This window comes from Ambystoma mexicanum, chromosome 10 (genome assembly GCF_040938575.1).
Source record: "Ambystoma mexicanum isolate Mex_15411 chromosome 10, UKY_AmexF1_1, whole genome shotgun sequence".
NCBI lineage: Eukaryota > Metazoa > Chordata > Amphibia > Caudata > Ambystomatidae > Ambystoma > Ambystoma mexicanum.
In genome coordinates this window covers 773,914,958-773,922,324 of record NC_090932.1, presented here as the reverse complement: position 1 = coordinate 773,922,324, position 7,367 = coordinate 773,914,958, and positions in this window count along the sequence as shown.

Here is a 7,367-nt window from a genome sequence, read left to right as displayed (position 1 = left end):
GAGGGTGACCATCCGGAACTTTTGCACCTTGATGAACTTGTTCAGACGTCGCAGGTCCAGGATGGGGCGCCATCCCCCCCGTCTTCTTCTTCACGAGGAAGTATCTCGAGTAGACTCCGGAGCCCCGAAGCCTCTTTGGGACGAGTTCGATGGCGCCCTTCTTGAGCATCGCCTTCACCTCCAGGAGAAGTTGAGGGACGTGAAGTTCTTTCCTGGCCACGGGGGGGACGCGCGGACACTTTCTTTGAAACTCGAGCGCGTGGCCCCGGGCCAAGGCGTCCAGCACCCAACGGTCGGTGGAGATGGACTCCCACACGCTGACGAAGCTCGCCAGCCGGCCTCCCACCGGGGTGCTTCGGTGGGGGCCCGACCCCCCGGCCGGTTCAATCCTGCTTCGACGAGGCTTTAGCGCCTTGTCCTTGGCGACGACGGCGGGGTCCGCCAGGCTTGCCTCGTCCTCTGTAGGCCTCCTGAGATGACGAGCGGGCCGCTTGACGGTAGGAGGAGAAACCGCCGCCGGAACCTTTGGAGGCGCCCTTGCCTCCGCTGCTCCGAAAGGGCGTCCGTCGTTGTTGCAGAACTCCAAGGGCCCGGGCCGTCTCGGTGTCTGCTTTAATGGCCTGAAGGGAATCGTCCACCGTTTTCCCAAACAGGTTGTTCCCATCGAAGGGCATGTCCAGGACTCTGGTCTGAACGTCTTGACGGAAGTCCGTAGCCTTGAGCCATCCACGCCGCCTAAGGCAAACGCCGTTGCCCAACTGGCGGAACCCAGTGTCGGCGATGTCCGTCGCAACGGTAATGGCGTGGTCCGAAGCCACCTCACCTTCCTGCAGGATCTCCAGGGCCTCTGCCCTCTTGTCGTCCGGCAAGAAGTCCAGCAGGGGAGCCAGTTTGTACCAGAGCTCCCTGTCGTATCGGGCCACGATAGCCAAGGCGTTGGCAGCTTTAATCGTCGTCGCTGCAGACGAGATGACTCTGCGTCCCATAGCGTCCAATTTCTTTCCCTCGCCGTCCGGTGGGGAAGTCGATGTGGAGGCCGCACCCCCCCCCCCCGCTTTTTTCCTGGCCGCCGCGGAGACGATGGAGTCCGGGGTAGGCTGCGCCCGGAGGCACAGGGGGGCCGTGTCCGGGACCCGGTACTTTTTCTCGTACCGGTCTCTTCTAGCTGGCGTCGTGGACGGGTTCTTGAGGAGGGGGAGGCCCTCATCCCAAATGTCGTCCAATAGAGGCACCGCGAGGACCGTCTTCCTCTTGGCCTTGCGCCGCTGATAAAGGAAACCTTCCTTCTTCTCCTCAGGGCAGAGTTGGAAAAGCTTGGATGCCCTGGCGATCATTGAGTGGAACGATCCAATCTCGTCGGGCGGAGAAGCCCTGGTGGGAGGCGACGACGGTACATCCTCGTCGTATACCTCGTCGTCCGTCCCCGTCGCTGCCGTGTCAGTCCCCGTATCATCCCCTCGGGTGGACGGGGAGGAGGGCTGGAAGGGGCGCAACGGCTGAAAAGGAGGTGGAGGGTGGATCCTTCTTTTCTTGGTAGGGGGAACACCAGAAGGTCCCGGTTCTGGGTCCCCCGACGGGAGAGGTTCCGTCGGCAACGGTAGTCTCGTCCTTATCTCAGAGCATAAGGACTGTATAGCCAACAAAATGGCCGCCGAGTTGTCTCGCGGCGCTGGCAGAGGGGAATCCGACGGGCGATCAGGGGCCCCGTCGGTACCCTCGACGATGTCGTCGTCACCTGTGTCGGGATCCATCCCGACGGGCCGGTCTTCTTCCACGCCGAGGCCGTGGCTTAAGACCTCGACCAGCTCCTCCTCCGAGGTTGAGGCCGAATCTAGGACGACGCCCTGCCCCCCCTTTTTCCTCCCCACGGGGGATTTCACGGGGGTCCTATCGATGGGCACAAAAGAGGACTCCCTCCGAGGTGGCAGGGAGACTGAGCCCCGAGGTCGCCACCACTGGTGTAGCCTCCACAGGCTGAGCCAGGGCCGCCGCGACAGTTTCGATAGAGGGCTTGGCCGGATGGATTAAGGCCTTCACCACCTTAGGTGCGCTCACCGCCTTATCCTTGAGGGGGGGGGACACTGCCTCGCTCCCCCTCCGCCTTCGAGCTCGACCGGGGCCTCTCCAGGAGCTTCGCCGGGTGCTCGGCCTTCCTCTTACCCGACCCAGAGCGTTGGCTCGTGGTTGATGGTGCCGGGGAGGGTGCGCCCTGCCTGGCGCCCTTAGAGCCCGACCGTTCGGCGCTCCCGGTGCCAGCGGACTCGCGGTGCTTGGCCTTATGTTGGACCCCCGTCGCCGGGGCGTCCTCAAAGGTCTTAGAAGACCGCTCGGATTTCATCCTCTTCTTCTCGCCGGACGGGCTCTTCCCTTCTAGCCAGTTGGCGAGACGTTGATGGCGGTCCTTCATGGTCCACTCCGACATGTTGCCGCAAAACGCACAGTTCTTCTCCACGTGCGTCTTGTCCTCATGTAGGCAGTAAAGACAAAAAGAGTGTTTGTCCTCCTTGAAGACGTTCTGCAGCTGGCATCCAGGGCAGACCCTGAACAGCTTTCCGGGCGTCGAGCTTCCCTTCTCCTGGGCCATGGCCGGGCCTGAGAAGCTTCTGGAGTCCTCCAAAAGCGTAGCTCGACGAAATCTTCACCCTTGAGGGGCGCAGACGAATCCGAAACGGGTCCCCGTTGATCGGATGGAGAGTCGGTGGAGCTTGAGGCTCTTTTGACCGAAAAACTAAATTTTTGAGAAAAAAACGTGAAAAAATAGCACTAACGCTCGAGAGCAATAGCACGAGGATCCCAACACATGAACGTGCGGTAAAAATCTGAAGATGGCTGCCAGAGGCGGTGCTTAGGTAGAGGGCAGTCATTGGCTGTGGTCAGTATGACGCAGAGACCAGTGATTGGTTATTACTACGAAAGACAGATCAGAAACGAAACTGATAGTGGTTTTTTCTTTACCGAGGATTCCCAGCCTGACGACGGGGAATATTCATGAGCATGTGAATCCATGCCAGACCCCATGCTGGAGAAACTTGATATCCCCATAGACAATACCTGGGTGCTGTGGGGCTGGGACTTCAACATCATCCTAGAGCCAACATGTGATAAAAACTCCAGGAAGCCCCAAAATTGACCAGATCAGCTCTGCCATAACCCAATCTATGGAATACCTACCCCTGGTAGACATATGGCGGGTATTACACCCCCGTGGAGAGGAATTTACCTTCCACTCAAATGTTCATAACTGGGGATCACTCATTGACTTGTGGTTAATCACACCTGAATGGACCCCACAAACTACTGAATGCACCATGTTCCTATCGCACAATCTCAGATCACTTTCCTGTACTCCTTGACATTAGGCAGATACACCCAGATAAGAGCCCCAGATCTGGAGAATACCCCGGGCCTTCCTGCGCGGTGTTACGATGGTGAACCCAGTGAGGGTGCGATGTGGCAGGATTGTCCCGACACTATACCTCCTAGCAATCATCCTTCACTGCTAGTCCCCAGATTCTTCACCATGGCTTAGCCTGAGGCCTTTTGCTACACCTGGCTTTTCTGCCATGCCCACACCCCAGCTTGGCTCGGCAGGCCACAACCTAATGCTGCCCTCAGGACCTACGAGACACCAGCTCCCAGTACCTTTCCATAGCTGTAGAGGAGTATTCAGAGTTGTGTACACCAAAGTTTACTGATCTTGCTACACAATGTACCCTGCATGTGAAAGCGAGGCTTCTTCACAAATGTCTGCTACCTGGTATTACTGAATCTCTACAAACATCATGGAAACTTGCCATTCTATATAAGAAACGTTCTGACCTAACACCGGCAGAGAGCTATCCGTCTGACAACTGATTACACCAAGCATTCTGTATTACTGTATTCTGCCGTTTGTATTTCTCTAATAAGAACTTGGTTTGCCTCTCAGCTGTGCCCCAACTCTTCATTGCTGTAGGGTGTCCCCCTGCCTTGGGGTTTTCGTTATAAGGTGGAAATTACCGATTTAATTTGCACAATTAGGGTACGGTGGATTCTCCATCCACAGTGTGGGAGACCTTCAAGGTCTGGTTGCAAGGCCAGATTGTATCCAAGACCCTTGCGCCCTTTGCACAATCCACTGGTAAAGAATTATGCACTGGCACCTGAAGAATCAACCATGGCTCAAATACATACACAACTGGGCAGGTTTTGCAAACTAGCTGACAGATTCTATACTTCACAAAACCCACCAGAGCACAAAAATATGAGGGAGCCAAGGCCAGTAAATCTTTAGCAAAACTGATCATGGCAGAAACCCTTAGACAACCAATCATCAGCATATGTGAACAATATGGGGAAATATCTGTGGGAGAAACTGCAATTAAAGTGTGTGCTGAATACTATTCCTCACTGTATGCCAAAACATTGACACTGTCTGCTTGCTATCTTGCAACCTACTTAGCTACGATCCCACTCACCCCTCCCTGTCATCAGAGGCATATGAAACCCTTGAGGCCCCCTTCAAAATGGACAAAATTACATCTGCAATCAAAGGTCTAGCTGCTGGGAAGGATCCCGGGCCAGATGGCTTAGGGATTGATTTATACAAATGCTACACACAGGAACTTGCCCCTAAACTCCTAGTATTGTGGAACGAGGCTCTCCCGGCAGAGACCCTTCCCCCATCGCTCCGAGAAGTGGTCATCTCTCTTTTACTCAAGGCCCATAGGCCCCCACGTGATGTTGCTTCATATCACCCACTTTCTCCAATTAGTTTGGACGCCAAAATATTTGCCAAGTCATTGCAAACCAACCTGCAAACCTTGTGACCCACTTGGTGAACCCTGATGAATCAGGATTTATACCCACCAGATCGACCGCCCTGAATTTACATAGACCTTTTGCCATCATTGCCCAATTTGACCCTAAGGCCAAAGTCGTGGCAGCATCACTAGACGCAGAGAAAGCGTTTGACACAGTGTCATGGCAATACATGTTCGCCATCCTTAAATGCTTTGGGTTTGGCACACAATTTTTGAGTTATATTCAAATCCTTTACACCAACCGCGGTCCGGACTAACCACACCCTTTCGAATAAATTCCCCCTAGGCAGAGGCACGCAACAAGGATGTCGTCTCTCCCCCTTAGTAGCCATCACAACTTAATTCCTAGTTGCGCTGGTTCGGTCTAAGCACTCACATAGAGGGGTTTGTATCATTGGCCCCCAACTATTAATCTCATATGCTGATACCTTACTATATATTCATGTCCCTGAAATCAATATTCGACCCGTTAGGAGAGATGTCCATGAATTCTCTGGGTACTCTGGCTACAGAACAAACAACACTAAATCTGAACTATTGCCACTCACGCCCGCCACAACCCAGCCCGCTGACTTGATGGGCTTCCGCTGGTCCCCTACATCTACCCGGTATCTAGGCACAGTGGTATCCATTTATCGCCGATCTCTGTATGCAAACAATCACAAACCATATTTACACAAGCTGGAAGCAAAGCTTCAAACCTGGGACAGCCTTCCAATATCAATTTATGGGTGGATATTATTGAAAATGATTGTTTTGCATAAATGGTTATACCGGTTTTGTAACATACCTATATGGCCCCGGAGGGTTTTCTTTTCTAAACTGCAATCAACGGTCTCCTCGTTCATGTGGAATAGTACGGCTAGAGAGAGCTGGACTAAAATGACCAAATAATATGATACTGGTGACCTCGCTGCACCTGACTTGGAGCTATACTGTTTTGTTGCTCAGGCCCAGTATTGGTTCTTCGACTCGGATGACCTTGCTCACCGCAGGCTGGAGAAATATGCTGCATCCCCTACTGATCTTCGCTTGGTCTTATTCACTGAACGCTACTCAGACACAAGTTATTTTGACTCGTTCAAGACCACAGTAAATGCATGGTCAATAATATTCAAAAGGCTCGACATTAAGTTACCTTATAACAGCACTGCTCCCTTGTGGCATTTCCTTGGATTAACCCGTACATATAATCTGGCCATCAGGAATGCCTGGGACCCCTATGCCCAACAGAAACTGGGAGATATGTTCCCCTGACGGAAGGTCGGTGTCATTGGTTGACTTTGCGGCTAAGTTAGGATACGGACCGTTGTTGTCCCTACAATTCCACAAAATGAGGGCAGAATTTTGTAGTCGTTGGCCCTCCTTTCCACTTGAGCCGGCGACACACCCATTCATAACCAACATCATGACATCCAATGCGGTTAGCGGTGTAACCTCCATATTGGATAAAATTATACAGACCCATACTACCTCTTGCAACTCCATGAAGGGAGTATAGGAGCGGGACCTGGGCTTTTCCATTGAAGAATTGCACTGGGACAAATACGGTCAACTTACCAAATCAGTGTCAATCACTGCTAACATCAGATTGATCATCCAATTCAAGATCCTGAACCACCTGCACCTTTCTCCACAAAAAGCAGCAAAATTCTCCCCCGATGTATCAACCGGCTGCCCTAAGTGCCCAGCTGAACAAGCAGACTCTTTCCATATGTATTGGGCATGCCCTCAAATACTTGATATTTGGAGGGCTGTGTCAAGGTTGTAGAAGACATCCTAGATATCCCCATTCCCCTTTAAATACCTACTGGGGAGACATTGGTAAGGTCCCCATTAACACATGAAGGTTGTTAGACGTGCCCTGCACTGTGGCAAAAAAGGAATATACTTAAATGCTGGAAATCTAAAACTGCACCCACTTTGAACTGCAGGATCAAGGACATGATATATTTAAATGAAGTGAAGAAGGCTTGACCCAAAATGTTTCTAACACAAGCCAGCTGAAAGACATCTGTTCACCATTCAGATCTTTTCTTGCTAAACTTGAAACTATATCACCAAACAACTCTTAAGAACCAAGTAATATTGCTAATGAATTTGAAAACCCCTTGTTTCTAAATGTAACATTGTCATGTAATGTACTGACCAACTTGTATTGTGCCTCATGTGCTGAAAGTCTTGCAAATAAAGTTTATACAAAAAAAATTTTAAAAAATGGGGAGAGGGTCACCATGGTGGGGAACAACCCCCTTTCAGGGAATGGGATGTCCTTATACCCTCAATAGGATAGCCCAAAGAGACTTGATGTGCTACATTTTGTCAATTACGCCCAACCCAGCGCAGGAACCTCGCATAGGGGTGGCGATAGGTGACAAAACGTTGTCCTTTCTTGTAGACATAGGGACGACTAGGCCGTGCATTCAAGGAGGAGCATTTAGATTGTCAGGCAATGCCATGAATACTCAAGGTTTTTCTGGGGCTCGGCAAGTGGTTCCTTTCACAGACGATATTTCATTTTCAATAGTGGTACACAACTTATCTCTGCCGTTACTTTACTCTCGA